The sequence below is a fragment of the Sminthopsis crassicaudata genome, chromosome 3 (genome assembly GCF_048593235.1).
Source record: "Sminthopsis crassicaudata isolate SCR6 chromosome 3, ASM4859323v1, whole genome shotgun sequence".
Lineage (NCBI taxonomy): Eukaryota > Metazoa > Chordata > Mammalia > Dasyuromorphia > Dasyuridae > Sminthopsis > Sminthopsis crassicaudata.
The window spans coordinates 235,524,614-235,543,015 of record NC_133619.1 but is presented as its reverse complement, the minus strand read 5'-3'; the positions used below and the strand labels follow the sequence as shown (position 1 = coordinate 235,543,015).

The 18,402-nt window shown below is 33.8% G+C and overlaps 1 long non-coding RNA gene across 3 annotated transcripts in view; it reads left to right on the top strand.

Annotated features, from left to right (window-relative positions):
• The first annotated feature begins 676 nt into the window (after positions 1 to 676).
• LOC141559445 (uncharacterized) overlaps positions 677 to 18,402 on the top strand; it is a 180,581-nt gene continuing 162,855 nt past the window's right edge. For 2 of the 3 annotated variants that reach the window (XR_012487423.1, XR_012487422.1), the window contains exons 1-2: positions 1,533 to 1,797; positions 14,750 to 14,847. This is a non-coding gene — a long non-coding RNA (uncharacterized LOC141559445). Of the gene's footprint in view, positions 774 to 1,532; positions 1,798 to 14,749; positions 14,848 to 18,402 lie in introns of those variants that run through there. The other variant, XR_012487424.1, reaches the window with a different exon arrangement.

Sequence of the window (18,402 nt, the reverse complement as noted above, 5' to 3'; positions counted from 1 at the left end):
TTACTGGGCTTTGGATTTACAGCTTCTTGGAGCCACAGGTTAACCTTGAGGACATGAAACATGGATGAACAACTCTGAAAAAGGCTTGGCAAGCCCTCACATCAGAAGTACTAGTTCTCCTTGAACATCCATACACCCCATAGATCAAACTAAATAGATTGAGGGTAACCAACAGGCCACAAACCCATTGGTGACTTCCTCCACTGGAATGGATGTATGAGAACAATTTGTTTCCATGGCCATGAAGGCTGAAGCAGGAACTGTGGAATGCTTAGAGCTTGGTCAGACATTGAAGTCACCAAGGTCATCTATTGTATCCTAGGCCATCACTAGGCATTCTGACTTTTGTCTTGTCCCTGAATTCCAATGATTCAGGAAGTCAGAGTGGAGCTGACAACTTTGTGCAAGTCAAGATTATCACCCTGTGATATCATTGGTCTTCTAAAAGGAAGGACAAATAACAACAACTTTGTATTCCTGGTATTTCTTTCTGTATTTGTACAACTCTGGTGTTATTCTACTGAACCCTAATTGAAAATATCTAATTCTCCAGAACTATTTGGCTAGGTTTCAATGCTTACTCACAATTGGTAATACTATAATATTTCCCTCTCATAACTATTTCTTGACATTATAAACCAACTGGTATGAGATTCATGATTTCTGACAAACTCATGTTATTCATAAAAAGCTGATACCTACAGACCTAGTCCCTTGTGTCCAACCACTACCTGGGCAATTACTGGTTTGAAGCAATGCCTGGCAAACACCTGGTAGGTAAATATTCCAATCATATCTGTGCAGCTATTTCCCAGAATTTAAGAATCATGATTCTGAAGGATTATTTAATTACATCTGTTCTTAAATTCTATCCTTAGCCTAATAAATAGCTTGATTTGAGTGAGTAGTATTTTTTTTTTTGGCTCAAGCCCTGATTTTTAAGTAACATTGGCATAATAGCTATACTTTTCCCTCTGTTCCAACATGAAATATTTCACTTTTTGAATATTATTATTTTATCTGATCCTGCTTATGCATGTAATTATATGATAAATAGAATTTGGTATATGTATTTGTATATACATGTATGAATGCACATTATTCCCTCCTGCTAAAGCATAAACTTCTTTGGGACAGAAGCAATTTTATTTTTTGTCATTATAATCATTGATTTGCACATAATAAGAGTTTAACAAATATTTGTCAAATTGAATGAAAAATAATATAAAAATAAACTCCCCCAAAGCTTAATATTGCTTGTTTATGACACTGCCCTTCTTATTCTTGGATGGGAAATAGTATTAACTGCTATTAACATGTTCTTTATTGAAACTTATTCCATTGATAGCATTTCTCTGACCTTTCCTATAGAGGGCTGGAACTCTGGAAAAGTATACTTGAAACAAGGATATTTACTCAGTGTGATTGATGAGATAATGGTTCTGTAGTTTACATATACTTAGTATTTAGTGTGGTGATCTAATGCTTCTATAGTTGTCATATGCTCAGTTTTCTGTAGTGATATAATTGTACTATGATATATAAGGGTTGAGTGGACTTGAAATAAGCAGACTCGAGAGAGACTTGAGTAAGAATATGTTTGAGCTCGATTTCAGACTCCAAACTCCAGAGAGATCCTCAAGAAAGCTAACCTAGACATTACATTTTGGCGTCTGACATTGGGTACTGAAAGAAGCACACTACATTTAGAAGGTCTGGACATAAGGACCTACACTCAGCAGTTTGACTGATGCAATCATAAACTTAGTGGAGAAGTTCCTGTGACCAGGAAATAGGGTGAGTACAAAATAGACAAGCAGAAAACTTTGGTAAAGGCTAAACTAGTCACTTTCATTTTTTTTTCTCTAGCCAAAATGGGGCAAATACCAAGAAAAGAGCCTTTTCCACCCCAAGGGAAGTGTGTAGCAAGCATAGTTAGGTTAATAAAAAAGCAAGTTTTGTTGGTAGCTTGGAAACAGATCATTGGATTCTTAAATATATTAGAGTGAACATCTCTGTGGCTTTCTAAGGAAGAAAAATTAGAGCTAGATATGTGGAAACTAGTGAGAGAGCAACTAATTGAATATTACAATGATAATGGTCCTGATTCAATTCCTGAGGAAACATTCTCTCTCTCTCTCTCTCTCTCTCTCTCTCTCTCTCTCTCTATATATATATATATATATATATATATATATATATATATATATATATATATATATAGTCAACAATTGTATTCAATTGGCTTTAAGGAATCCCAAAAGTTTTAAAATAAGAAAAAAATTTAATGTGGACAGCCAGACAAGGAAGTGTGAGGAGAAAGAGCAGGAGAGGAATGATACTGCAAAGCAGCTGAAAAGCATGAAGAATTGTACAAGAAAGGAGTTAAGTACAGTGCTGATGAACTTAAGAAGTGTGGTGCTTCTCAGCAGGTGCCCTTAGGGCATTCCTCCTCTCCTGACCTCCTCCCTCAATTTCGCCTTTGTGGGTGGAGGGAAGAGGACAAGTGGGAGGGGCAGTGACACCATCAGCACCACCCATGGGAACTTTGTCCACCCCCTATGACTAGTACTAGTTAAAGCTAACAAGGAAGGACAAGGTACATCTGATTTGAGAATAGAAGCATACCCTGTGATTGAAGAGTTTGACTCTTCAGATCAAGAAAGAAGAAGATACATTCCTTTTATTCTGGAAATTATTAAAGATATGATATTATGTTAAGATGTTATTAGAGAATTTGGCTTTTGAAGTTTTAACCCTTAGTCATTGAAAATCTATAGGAAAGACATGTTTATAACCTGGACAAAACTTGTTGTGGCTTTCTGAGTATAGTGACTTCTGTAGGATACAAGCCCAATGAAATAGACAACCTGAAGTTAATATACCAGTCACCTTTGATCAACTAAGAGGTGTAGCACTTTATGCAGACACTTTAGCACAGATTAATTACCCTATAGCAGCATATGAGCAAATTGCTGCTGCTGCTATCAAAGCATGAGGCACTCTCCCAGGAAGGCAAGATAGAGAGGGAGCCTTCACCAAAATAGCACAAGGTCCAAATAAACCCTTTTTGATTTTGTGGGACATCTGCAGACAGCTATCATATAAACTATGGGTGAAAATGTAGCAACAGAAACTATAAGACAACTTGCTTGAGAAAATGTTAATGACGTTTGTAGAAGAATTATACTAGGACTATACAAGGATGCTCCTTAGAGAAGATCATAAGATGCTGCGCCACAGGGGGCACAAATACCTTTTATACCCAGGCTACGAAGAACATGGGAAAGGGTTGGTAGACAAAGGTGCAGATCTTATATTCATTAGAAGTGACAATTGGCCCAGTCATTGGCCAAAGATTAAGGCAGACATCCATATGTCTGGCATAGGAGGATCAATAGCAGCTAAAATTAGTGCTATCCTTTTGAGATGGACATTTGAAGGTGAAACAGGAGATTTTACTCCTTTTGTAATTAAAAAAATCCCATCAATTTATGCAGAAAAGAAATCTTACAATAGTTAGGATTACAATTGAGTACTTTGGCTTCTTAAGCAGGGTTACCTTCTAGGAGCCACTCTACCTTCAGACTCTGCCATTACCTATCCCTTGTATTTGAGCTCTCTCTACTCATTGTTATCTCCTAGCTTTCTTGGATTTCTTTAATAGTCAGCTCAAATCCTATCTTTTGCAGGAAGTGTTTTCCTGTGTACTCCCTACTCCAGGTACTCTTTTCTCCTGTTTCCCTGTGCACTCCCTACTCTTCTCTGATCTACGCAACATATATTTTGTTTGAAATAATCATTTCCAATATGTCTCCCTCATTAGAATGTGAGCTTTTGGAAATAAAGAACTGTGTTTTTGTCTTTCTTTTGTGTCCCAGATATTTAGCACCATACATGGCATGTTGTAGTTGTTCATTCAATTCAGTTGTATCCTACTCTTTCTGATCTCATAGATTATACAGTCCATGGGGTCTTCTTGCCAAAGGTACTAGAGTGCTTAGCTATTTCTTTTGCCAGTGGATTAAGGCAAACAGATTAAGTGATTTACCCAGGATCCTAGAACTAGTAAATATCTGAGTAGAATTTGAAGTCAGGGCTTCCTAACTCTAGACCCACCACTCTATCCACTTAGCTATTTAGTTGCCCTATCAGGTACATAATAGGTGCTTATTAAATATCTATTGATCAATTAGAAAAGCTACTAGAAGAGGTACTTGAACAGGTACTTTCAAGTTATAATAACTTTGAGGGTCAAAGGGGCTCATCATCTAAGGGTTAATTATCCTGTAATGAATTTATATGCATTTAGGAATTCATGAGAAAACTATTCTATGACATAGGAGAATACCATAGAAGTGTATTCTTATTCCCATTCAGTTATATGTTATTGATGAGAGTAAAAATGTTAAGTAATAGAGCAATAAATTGCTCAGTGCCAGGATTTTGTATGTTAATTTACTCATCAAGCTGTTTATTAGGAAATTTTTTTTATCATTTCTTTTATTTTTTTAGATTAATTTTTTATAAAATTATGAGTTTCAAATTGTTCTCCTTCTCTCCTTCCCCTTTCTCTTCTGTGAGATGAAAAATAATCTTATATAGACTGTATATGTGCAATAATATAAAATATATTTCCATCTTAGTCAATTTGGTGAAAGAAGAAATAGAACAAAAGGAAAAACATCCATGAAAAGTTAGAATATGTTTCCATCTGTATTTAGATTCTATCAGTTCTTTCTCTGAATATGAACACGATTTTTCATCATGAATCTTTTGAAGTTGTCTTAGATCATTTTATTATTTTATTTTTTATTATTTATATTATATAATTATATATGATTTATAATTTATATTATATTATTTATTATTATTTATTTTATTATTAAGAAGAGCAAGTCAAGCACAGTTGACCACAATAAAATGTTGCTGTTACTGTGTACAATGTTCTCCTGCTTTTACTCATTTCACCCAGCATCAGTTCATGTAAATTTTTCTAGTATTTTTCTAAAATCTGCCTGCTTATCATTTCTTATAACAGCATTATTTTATTACATCCATACCCCCCAACTTGTTCAATCATTCCCCAATTGATGAGCATACTTTTACTTTTCAATTCTTTGCTACCACAAAAGAGTGGCTATAAATAGTTTTTGTACAATTAGGTCCTTTTTCTTTTTTTTTAATGATCTCTTTGGGATACAAACTTTGTAGTGATATTGCTGCATCCTAGGGTATGCACAGATTGATTGCCCTTTGGGTATAGTTCCAAACTGCTTTTCTATTTTTTAGGAAGTCTAAACCACTTTGTTTTAAAGTTGGTGACATATACATGTACAGTTCCAATCTATTAATGCTGCTTGTGATGACTTTTGGTGGGTGCAGGGCAAGAAAGTCCATTGAATGCCAGAGGTAAGGGACAGAATAGACTAATAGTATAGGAAAAAATTATGATAGGTCAGACAAGACTGGAACAGAATAAACATATAAGTAGCAGAACAAATGAGTCAGAGGAATCTAGAAGTTGTCACTGGGGAGTCTACAAAAGGATCTTAGGATTCAGAAAGTAAGAACAGAATTTGGCATATACCCTAGTGAAGTTAAAGACTAAAAAGGGAAAGTCTCCCATGTACCAAAATATTCATAATATCAACTTTTTGGGTTCCCTATCCTCCCAAATTACAAAAAAAGTAGTAATCATTGATTGGGATATGGCTAGAAAAAATATAGTCTATCAATGTAACTGGAATATTATTGTACTATAACAACTGATATGGTTAGGGACTAGGCCTGTGATTTTACTGGAAGAGAAAACTCCTAGGTGAGGTTTTTTGTTCAGTGGTTTAAATTGTGACTCCATCCTTCCTGACTCCATTTGCATTTTGTATTGTCTTGTTTTTTTGGCAAAGATATAGAATGGTTTGCTCTTTCTTTCTCTAACTTATTTTACAGATAAGGAAACTAGAGAAAACAGGGTTACCCAGCTAGTAAATTTCCAAGGTCAGATTTGAACTCATACCTTTCTGAAAACAAGCCTGGCACTTTATCCACTCAGCTATCCTCCCTAGGTGAGGAAGTTACCTCTATCCATTCAAGTTGGTACCTTTTCTTCAGCTTATATTCTTAGTTGTCTAGAATGCAGTCACTTTCCCAGAGTCACACAGCCAGTATGTGTTAGAATTAAGACTTGAATTCAAAGCTTCCTCGCTCAAGGCCAACTAACTATCCTTTCAATCACACTGCTCTAATGAATTCTATATATGAGCAATTCAGAAAAAATTGAGGAAATTTATACAAACTTATGTACATAGATGTAGTAGAACAACACATGCAATGACTAAAATAATATAAATACAATTAACACTTGTTCAGAAACAAGTGAACATTGAATAAATGCAATGACTAATATTAAATCTAGAGATCTGACTATATATGATAAATGTGGAAGACCAATATAGATAGTCAATGCCTTTGATTGGTTTTGTTAATTTTCTTTCTTTTTTTTTTTTCCCTGTTATAGTAGTTGATGCAAGTAGGAAGGAAGAGAAGTAGGATGGGCACAAAAAGAAATGATTGTATATAAAACAAAAGCACAAAGGCATTAATATGTATTTTATTTATTTATTTAAACACACATTGCTTTATGAATCACATTGGGAGAAAAAAATCAGAACAAAAGGGAAAAACCACGGGAGAGGAAAAAAAAAAACAACAGAAAAAAGAAGTGAATATAGCATGTGTTGATTTAGATTCAATCTCCATAGTTCTTTTTGTGGATGAAGAGATGGCTTTTTCTGTCCAAAGTCCATTGGGATTGTTTTGAATCACCGAACCACTGAGAAGAACCAAGTCTTTCATAGTTGATCATCACACATTCTTGCTATTATTGTATACAATGCATTCCTGGTTCTGCTTATTTCTCTCAGCATCAGTTCATGTAACTCTTTCCAGGCCTTTCTATAATCAGCTTGTTCATAATTTTTTATAGAACAATATATTCCATTACCTTCATGTACCACAACTTGTTCAGCTATTCCTCAGCTGATGGGCATCCACTCTTTTTCTGATTCTTTGCTACCACAAAAAGAGTTGCTACAAACATTTTTTTATATGTGAGTCCTTTTTCCTACTTTATGATTTTCTTGAAATATAGAACTAATAATGGCACTGCTGGGTAAAAGGGTATGCACAGTTTTGTAGCCCTTTGGGCGTAGTTCCAAATTGTTCTCCAGAATGGTTGAATTATTTTGCAACTCCACCAACAATGCATTAGTGTCTCAGTTTTCCCACATCCCCTCCAACATTTATCATTATCTTTTTCTGTCATCTGAGAGATGTGAGGTAGTATCTCAGAGTTGTTTTAATCTGCATTTCTGTCATCAAAAAGCTTTTCTTCATATGATTATAGATGGCTTTAGTTTGTCATCTGAAAATTGTCTGTTCGTATTCTTTGACTATTTATCAATTGGGGAGTGACTTGGATTCTTATAAATTCCACACAGTTCTTTACATATTTAAGAAACACTGGCTATAAAAATTTTTTCCCAGCTTTGCACTTCCCTTTTAATCTTGTTTCTGTTGGTTTTGTGTGTGCAAAAACTTTTTAGTATTAATATATTTTAAAGGAAAATAACTAAATATTGAGCTAAAGACCTCATGAAATATGGCTATTTCATTTACCTCCTGCTGAAAGCTAGAACTGGATCTCAGAATGTAGACATGTTTTAGCCTATAATTGGAAAAAATTAGATTCACCTGTTAGAATTTGACTGTAAAGTCTCAGGGAATCAAGCAGTTTCCAACACTTACTTGAAACAAACAAACAAACCCCAAACAAACAAACAAACCCATTATAGCTGAGAGACTCTGAAACCATAAAATTTTATTATGGACTTCATTACTAACTTTTTATGCAACTTTGGGCTAGCCTCAATGTCCCAGTGTTTCAACTTCCTTATCTATAATGGAGTGATTACAATGTTGACTTACCACAAAGAAGGTCTAATGATAATCAAATACCATGGAGTTTTCTGAATATGGCATTATGCAAGATGCCCAAACTCATGACCTTTCTGAGAGTGACTGGAGTCACGAAAATTCGAGTATTTTTATTTCCCAAAAGGTAAAATGGGACACTTTCAAGTATGACTTTTTCAGCTTATACAATTATTTTTGCTAATATAACTACATATAGCTACATCAAAATTATTTGTGTGTATGTCGCAAAAATTTATTTCAACAGTGATTAATTAAACATTGAGCATATCAATATTTATACCTAGACTGAGGATACAAAGACAAAAAAAATGAAATAGTCCCTGCTCTTAAAGAACTTAGAATTTATTGGGTGATTAGATAACAAACTGTTTTTATAATTAGACAATACCACATCAGTTGTAACAAATAAAGACTAATGATGGAGATGGCTTTAGCCAAACAAGATTTGACTGATTGCTTCAACATTCTTTGAATTTTCTCTTAAACCTGTTTATTTAAATAACAGTTTTCTCTCCCAGCAATCTGACAGTTTGTATATTTTGCATGTTTGACAACACAATCTCTTTAACTATTTTAATTAAAGGTTTTAAAAAAGACCTAATACAATGAAAAGAGCACTGAATTTGTAGTGAGAGGGTTAGGTTTTAATCTTAAATTCTGCTACTTACTACCTTTGTGACTTTAAGCCTGTAACTTCACTAAGCCTCAGTTACTCATCTTTAAATGCATGAATTTGATTAGATGGCAGGAAAGTTCCTACTAGTTTTTAATCAATGGTCCTCCACAAAGGGCTCACTCACAACCTGTGCTCATTTGGCTTTTTGTCAAGAGCTTCCAGGACAGCAAGCAGTGTCTATTTTAAGGCGTCATCAGCAAACAGAACAGAGGTAGATGAGCTGACAATAGATCAAGTTGAGAGTCAGAACCAGGAATCCAGAGGATTTAGTAGATTCAGGCTGAAGACAAAGTCAAAACCAGAAATCAAAGGGTTAAGTGTCTTTAGTAGGGAGTCAGAGTCCAAATTTCATGCCAGGGTCAGAATCCAGGAGATGGACTATGGAAGACAGAGGCCAAAATATGAAGTTGGGGTCTATGCCAAAGAGAAAAAAAACAAAAACAAGAATATAAGTAAAGGCAAATTTGGGAAGTCAGAATATCAAGCCAGCATAGGAATTCTGAAAGAACAAAGGCTTGTTGACTTCTCTTTATTCACATGAGCAGCACTGATCCATAACTTTGTGCTGTAGACAAGCTTGAAGTAAGCTGGGTTGAAGGAGGGGTAGGGAACTTCTGACCTAAGGGCTGGATGTCACCCTTGGTTTGATTTCCTTTAATCCACAAAAATACAATAACTAGATTTTTGGCCACAGTTACTGCAATCCAAACCATAATTTTGTCTTGGTCTGCTGCTATGGTTTTCTTGTACAGTACAGTCTTTGATCATTTAAAGATAAAAAGAATTCACATCTTTCTCCTTCTACCCTTTATTTCTTCCCCCCTTCCTTTTTGCCCCCTTTCCCATTTCCCTCTTCTGTGTTTTTTCTTTATTTCTTTCTCTTCTTATTATTCTTTTCCTGGAATCTTTCTTTCATTTCTCTTTCCCTCTTTCCCCCTTTTCATCTTTCATCTTAATACATAATAAATTATTATTAATAAGACATAAAAAGCATATATTATATTGTTAAGTATTTATTGAGTAGAATTCTATTTGCAATTAATTTTAAAGGATACTAGCCAAAAAATCTATTTCTGAAAACATAGAGAAAAATTGCCCCAATTTAGTTGGGATATTTAGCTCTTTATTTACATATGGCCTTTGTTTTATTTTTCTCCACTGTAGCTGGGTAGGGGCTGGGAGCAGAGAAATTGGAAGCTAAGGAAATTGTGAAGGAGGCAAATATTGTCTTTGGAACTATTTTTCTTTTCTGCCTCCCACTATCAGCAACCCCTTTCTTCCCTAATCCTAGGGAGAGCTCAGTATCTTCATGGTGTTTTCTGGATATTTTATAATCCTTTCCTTATCCCCTCTAGGACTGCTTTCCACAGTCAGTGCTAACAAACTCCCAACTCACATCTCTTTTTCTCCTGCCTTAATCTGACCCTGTATCCTCTATTCTACCCCCTATTCTTTTCATTTGAGAACCTTACCAGTGAGGGGAAAAACAATCTGATTAATTAATAAAGTGAGAATGATCAATAACTAGCTCAATATATTAACTATACTAGAAACATCTATATTTTGAAAGAGGAAATTTAAATAAAATAGATGTATCTCCAGAAAAAAATAAAGTAAAATAATATATTCTGAAGCAAGAAACTTCAATTGCCTCCTCGAATTATATAAAAATGTCAAATGCCCAGTCCATCTGAGTGAAAAATTCATGAAAGGTTGACTCTGGTTTAATATTGATCTCTAGACCTAGGAGCTAGCAGTTAAGTTTTAGGAAGCCAAACAAAGTGGGATAATTATCATCTCTGTAGATATTCATAACTAAATATAGTACTGTTGTGCTAACTGTGACTCTGTTACTAAAATACTAAGAAAGAACAAAAAAAATCAAACATCAGATAGAGAAATCTTAATGTTATTTGTAATATTTCACAAAAGCAGATTCTTTACTCCTGCAAAAGAAGAAGGGGGAAGATATCTTTTTGCATTTCTTCTTTGGAGCTAAACACGTTTTTTTGCAACGTTTAATTTCAATTATTTTGTATTTGTTTTATTTACATTGTTATAATAATTATATATATTTTCCTAGCTCTGCTTACTTGACTCTGAATCAGTTCATGTAAATCTTCTCGTGCTTTTCTGAATTAATCACACTCTTCATTTCTTACACCACAGTAATATTCCACTACATTCATGTGCTATAGTGTTTCCAATTCTTTGGTGTTGCAAAGAGTGCTGCCATAAATAATTTTGTATACATGGAATTTTTTATTTTTGTCAGTAACTTGGAGTATATTTAGCAATATGATTTTGGAATCAAAGGACATTTAGACACTTAATTGGCACAATTCCAGATTGCAATGCAATACTTTTATGATAGAATAGTGAAAGTATTCAAAATAAGAAACAAAATATAATTTTTGTAGTAATAGATAAAAAATGTGATAGTAGATACTAGAATACTGGAGATGGAAGGCACTGTTTGGCCTGAAATTAGAGTATGAATGAAATAAAATTGGAAAAGCAGGGTAGTTCCAGATTGTGGAAGGCATTGAATAATAAATAGAGGAGCTTGAAATTTAAACTGTAAGTAAAAGGAAAAAGGGAGCTATTAAAGATTTTTGTGGAAAAGAATGACATGATCAGATATATCCATAAGAAAGATTATTTGGGCAGTTGTGTTAAAGGTGTTTAGAAGAATAATGATGATAATTGAGGAGGAGTGGAAAAAAAAAAACAAATGGAGGTGGAACTCATATCAGTTTAGATTTCTAATGGGGAAGCAATGATCCATCCTATGCCTGTCTCTATCATTTTTTAAATATATAAGTAGCCTCATTTTAGCTCTAATAAAATATGAATTAGGAAAATAAGTTTAAGAGTTAGCTTGGCATCTGATAACTCACAATAGCAAGACCTAGCATCTGAGTTGTCCACCCACCTTTCAATTTCAAGTTTTACAGGTTATGTGACAGGAAGGAGAAACAAATGAATTATATAGGCATGGAGTTGATAAGATCCACTCACTGGGGGTTCTAATTGCAGCTTTAGTTAGCATTGGTGCCACCTGCCCATTGAAGGTACTCACACCCTTCCCAGATTGGAATCCTATAGTCACCTCCCTTCCCCTTCATAAAGTATTGTCTCATTTACAGGGTAATTTCAGGACATTATAATGACCACCGAACATTGGATAAATGCCTTATTTGCACTTCTGAGAGATTTCCCAGGCTAGTCCAACATTTAAAGAAAGTTCATTTAGAAATGGTTTCCCATGACAGAGTTTAAATGTTTTCCAGATGGCTTTTTACAATACAAGTACCCTCAGCATTCTGATGCCATTCTGTGATAATTTAGCACTTTTCATTGCAAAATATGTAATAAGCAACTTTACTAGTTAGTTTATATAAGCCAGCATTAAAAAATAAATAATTTTTAAAAATATCTATCCATTATTTTCTTTCCCTACAAGACTGCACACATTATTAAATATATAACTGCTGCATTTTCATTTGTCTTCAAAAAAATCTAAGTTGTGGCTCACTACAAATATGTAGGTAAGTAGCTAACTACAAGGATAATTCAGTCAATTCATGGTTATTCATTAACTTTTTTCCATCTTGGGATAATTTTTATTTTTATTTGTTTTTTAAATTTTCTAAGGCTGGGGTTAAGTGACTTGCCCAGGGTCACACAGCTAGGAAGTGTTAAATGTCTGAGACCACATTTTGAACTCGGGTCCTCCTAAATTCAAGGCTGCTGCTCTATCCACTGCGCCACCTAGCTGCTTCACTACTCAATGCTGGTCTTCCGGTTATTGCTTTGCATTTAACTAGTTTTCTTAAAAGTTAGTTAGAAGAAATTCAGTGCATTCAGTTTTGCTGCCATTTGACTATTTTGACAGGAGGCAGAAAGAATGAAGCATCCATAGATAGTCTCTAAAATATGGTCTCCAGATGATGTGTGCCTTTTAAATATTTATATGTCTCTCATTACCACTCATAACTGATAGTGGATTGAAAATCTGTAATCAAAGCATATATCCCTCATTTTCCAAAACACTGTGCAGCTAAATGATTTCAACAAGAATCTCTATTTGACCACTTTAACAAAAATCTTCCCAATCCTTGATTTCCTCTTTCAGTATTTCCTTTTACTTCCCTGAATAACCTTTATTCTTGCACTGGATTCTCTGTGTAGACCAAATCACATATATACTTTTATTTTCTTCTATCCAGGCTTTTGTCAATCCAGTCCATACTATCATTGTTTAATCAAGGTTCCTCCTCCACAAAAACACAGAATCCTATGTTAATAATAACTCAGGTTTATATAGAAGTTTAAGGCTGGTAAATATATATATATGTATATGTATATATATATATATATGTGTGTGTGTGTGTGTGTGTGTGTGTGTGCATAATACACACACATATATACATACATATTCCATATATACACATATATGAATATGTGTATAAATACCTCTCCACCACTTCATCTTTATGACTCTGCTAACCCATACGTAAAATTGGGATGATCACAGCATCTACTTCACAAAATCAGTGTGAGAATCAAATGGATATATACATATATATATGTGTGTGCGGGTGTACATATTGATGTATGTATTGTGTGAATCACACATTCATTTGCTAATTACACTGATTTAATGAGGTAAGTTTTGTCACCATCTCTATTTTATGTGTGGGGAAACAAAGGTTCATAGAGGTTAATTATATGTTTATATTCACAAAATCTGTCTGAGGTAGAAGTAGAGACACACATACATACATATATACATACACATGCATTTTTCCATCTCCTCTTTTTTAATATTTTATTTTTCCCAATTACATAAAACATTTTTTGCATTTGTTTTTAAAACTTTGATTTCAAAACTTTGAACCACAGAATTTCGTATTAATCACATACCACAGTTTATTCAGTCATTCCCCAATTTATGGGCATCACCTCAATTTCTAATTCTTTGCCCTGAGAAAAAAGCTGCTATAAATATTTTTGTACATATAGGATATGAACAGACAATTTTCAGACAAAGAAATTAAAGCCATTTCTAGTCATATGAAAAAATGCTCTAAATCACTATTGATTACAGAAATGCAAATTAAGACAACTCTGAGGTACCACTACACACCTCTCAGATTGGCTAAGTTGAGGAAAAGATAATGATAAATGTTGGAGGGGATGTGGGAAAAATGGGGTACATTTGTACCACATTGTTGGTGGAGTTGTGGACTGATCCAACCATTCTGGAGAGCAGTTTGGAACTATGCCCAAAGGGCTTTCAAATTGTACTTATTCGTTGAAACAGCAGTGCCTCACTGGGTCTGTATCCCAAAAATATTATAAACAGAGATCCACATATGCAAAAATATTTGTAGAGCCTCTTTTTGTAATGACAAAGAACCAGAAACTGAGTGGATACCCACTAGCTGGAGAATGGCTACGTTATGGTATATGAATATTATGGAATATTATTGTTTTATAAGAAATAATCAGCAAGATGATTTCAGAGAGACCTGGAAAGATTTAATATGAACTGATGCTAAGTGAAGTGAGCAGAACCAGGAGATCACTGTACACAGCAACCAGATTATGTGATGATCAACTCTGATGGATGTGGCTCTTTTCAACATTAAGGGGATTCAGGAAAATTCCAGTAGACTTGTGGTGAAGAGAGCTATCTGTATCTAAAAGAAGACCTATGGAGACTGAATGTAGATCACAGTATAGTATTTTCACTTTTTTTGTTATTGTTTGCTTTTTTTTTTTTTTGCTCCTTTTTCCCCTTATGATCTGACTTTTTTGTGTGCAGCATGATAAATGTGGAAATATGTTTAAAGAATTGCACGTGTTTAACTTATATTGGATTACTTGCTGTCTAGAGGAAAGAGTAGGGGGAATGGAGGGAGTAAAATTTGGAACACAAAATTTTGCCACAGTGAATGTTGAAAACTATCTTTGTGTGTATTTTGAAAATAAAAAGCTATTGTTAAATTTTTTTAAAATGTTGACACCAATCAATTAATCAAAAATTATTAACCTACTATGTTCCAGGTACCGTGCTAAGCAATGAGGACACAAAAAGAGACAAAAGATAGTCTGGCCCTCAAGGAGCTGAAACAACACTCCAGATATTGTCCAAGCAAGACAAGGTATAGAATAAGGATTACTTCCCTGGTCATTGCCATTATGCCCCCTCCAGTTATTTGTTGTTGTTTTTGATGTTATTGTTATTATTAGGGTTAAGTTATCCTATTGATATAACTGATTATTTTCTTTGATAGGAACACAAGGTCAAGGCTATGGTTTCTATTCCTATGTTTATAAATTAGCTAGCTTTCATCTTTATCCCTACTGTCCCATAATCCTTTCCTAACTCTTACTACATGCTTAAAATGCATTCTACTGGTTGTTCATAAAAGGTATCTTGTAAAAAAAAAATCTGTGCCTGGAAAAATCATAAGCCCATAATTATTAAATGGAAAAACTTTAAATGTATAACTAAATGATGGTCAGTAGTATACATGCATATTTGAATTGAATTTATGACATAATTCTAACTCGAAAGAAATAATGATAACAATAACATCTAGTTAACACTAAAGCTCTTTATACATTTTATCTTATCTGATCCTTCTGGCTCCCTTTGATTAGCCATCAAAAGGTCTCAGAATTGTTTGTTGGCTAGATAAAAAAAGCCATTCTTGCCTCATTTCTTTCTTATCTAGCCTTAATCACTGAATGAGTGTTGCCTCAGTTAAACTGACACCTGTTAAAGATCTTAGCTTAAAAAGGTCAACATCTCTCATTGCATTCAGGGCCAACTCTAGTTGTCCAGATCCATATCTGTCCAAAGGTCCCAGATGGTTCTAGAGGAGAAAGTAAGCCCTTGCAAAGGCCTCCCTTATTCAAATCTAGTTTACTTGCATATCATGGCATTACTTCTCTGATGTCATGGTAGTCTTCAGGAATAAAGGACAAACAACAATACTGCATATATTAATAATTAACTAATAATTATTATCATAATTAATAATAATATTAACATATGTGTATATAACTTGGATACAGTTACAAATTGGAAAATATAATTGAATATATATATATATATATATATATTTATATGACAATTGAGCTAGAACTGAAGAATACTTAAAAACCAATGAAGCATAAAAATAAATTAAGATTACTCTTATGCATTAGTAGAACGAGACAGAAAAGATAGAGACAGAAACAGGTAGATAAAGAAAGAAGAGACAAAGACAGAGAAGGATACATAAAGAAAACTACATTAGCTCCTTATATATTACTGTGAACTATGGTAAGGTTTTGAGATTTTTGGGGGAATGTTTTCAGAATCAGAGCAGTGACCTCTATGTGAGACAGGACAAAAGAGAATATAGTCCTATTGCTTTCTTTTTAATTACATGCTTTCTCATAAGCCTAAATCATAGTTCTATAAATGAAACATTAAGGTAGTTATTAAACATGTCTCTGGGAGAAAACATTTGGATTCTTAATAAATGTTTGGCTCAAAGCAGAAACATTTTACACTTGGTGGAGTAATCCTTATTTTGGCCAATATTTTCTTCCTTTGGGGTAGAAGTTTGATCCTTGCCACCACAAACAAGAATGTGTCTGACCATCAAATAGGCTTTGTAATCTATTCTATTGCCTTTTGTTCCCACTACAGAATGTAGTTGAAATTCTTTGACCAAAGAAAGCAATAATCTCGAGAGCAAGGTCAATGCCTTTTACTTTGTATAGACTCTAGCAGCACCCAGCATAGTTCTGAGCATATAATAGGTCCTCAAACTATAGGGAATAAGGACTGGATTTGTAATTTCTTTGGCATAGAGCATTCTCAGGTGATGAAATTCCCTTTACTAATACACACGGATTCCTTATCTGTAACTTTTGGTCTCAGATACCTGCCCAGATCTTTGAGAGGTTATTTGCTTGGGGTCACATGGCCAATGTATGTCAGAGCAACAACTTAAATATAAAAATTCCAAGTTATAAGGCCAATTATTGATGCACTATACTATACTGCCTCTGGTCCATATATATAACTTGTAGAATTGAATAAAATTTAATCTTATTATTTTGAAGGATACATATCAAGGTTTCTAAAAATGTCAAAATGTCCAGACATATTTTGTCAATGTTTTTTATCACATGATCAATCATTCAATCAATCCAATAGCAATCATTTATGTAAGTGCAGGTCTATGTGCCAGATAATTTTCTAAATACTTGGAATAAAATTACAAAAATCAAATAACATTAATTTTCAAGGAGCTTATATTCTAATGAGAAAATCGTTGTTTGTTTTACTATTTGTATTTATAACCAGGGAAATCTTATATGAGATAAAGGGATTAGTGAATAAAGACTGAGATGCAAAATAGTTATCAGCTAAAAGAATCAGAAAAGTCTTGAAATAGAAGATGATCTTTGAGGTGAACTTTGAAGGAAAGTAGGAATTCTAAAAGATAGAGGTAGAATATTCCAGGTATGGGGGATAGCCCAAGAAAGAGAAATGCAAGAAAATGAGACTATGAATACCACATGTGAAGAACAATAGGAAGACCAATTTGGGTGAACCATAGAGTTCAAATATATATATATATATATATACATATATATATATGTATGTATATATATATATATGTATATATTCTATATAATAAACCTGGAAACAGGTTGGAATCAGGTTGTGAAGGGCATTGAACGCCAGACAAAGGAATTTGATTTGATCCTAGAAATAATTATAAACCACCAAGATCCATGTAGCAGGTTAGTGACATTCTTAGACCTGTGCTTTAGGAAGCTTATTACTAATACAGTGTTATCTCATACCTTCCAGAAAAGAATTATATTTATCCTCTACTCTCAATCCTTATTATGGTAGGAAAGTAACCCCCAGCTCTTAAAAACTATGTCAGTAGAGTACAAATTCTATCAGGTTCTAATGAGTAAGCAAAGCTTTAAACACAGGTTCAGACTGTTTGTCTGGTGTCTTAAGACTGGGCTAAATGTGAAGAAGATGTTGCTAGAACAATGGCCACCAAGTGATTCTTTTTTTTTTTTTTTTTTTGACTACAGCGATTCATGAAGACTATCTCAAAAATCAAGGAAGAATTATGATCTAAATTGGTAGAAGGTGAATAAAACACAGTTCTTTTGAAGCACTGCAGTATAGTTTAGTTATTATCTCACTGACCAAGAAAGGGATTATTATGATGTTTGGCATCCCTTCAAGTCTGTAGGTATCATTTATGTCTAGTTTACTTGTTGTGTGGCCCAGTAGAGTGTGAACTACTTTAGGCTGTTGAGGGTATTTTTGCCTTTCTTTGTAATCCCTACCCTCTAAGCTGAACAGAGATCTTGGCAAACAGGAAACACTTAATAAATGCATGTTAATTGATTAAATATTTTATATCCCTGGTATAGATTGCTTGTTTTTGAAAAGCTCTGTTTCAAATGATATTCCCTTTTTCTCAGTGTAGAATTTATTTATAATCTATATTTTGGAGACATCAAACATCTAATTTATCTAAGAAAATGCCAAGACATTATATGATTATTAATATAGATTTAAATAGTTGCTATAATTATAGTCGCCATGCAATCTGAGTCATAATAGCTATACAATTCCCAGTCTAATGAGTGTGTAATTGGCAGTTTTTTAGATAAGAGAGGCA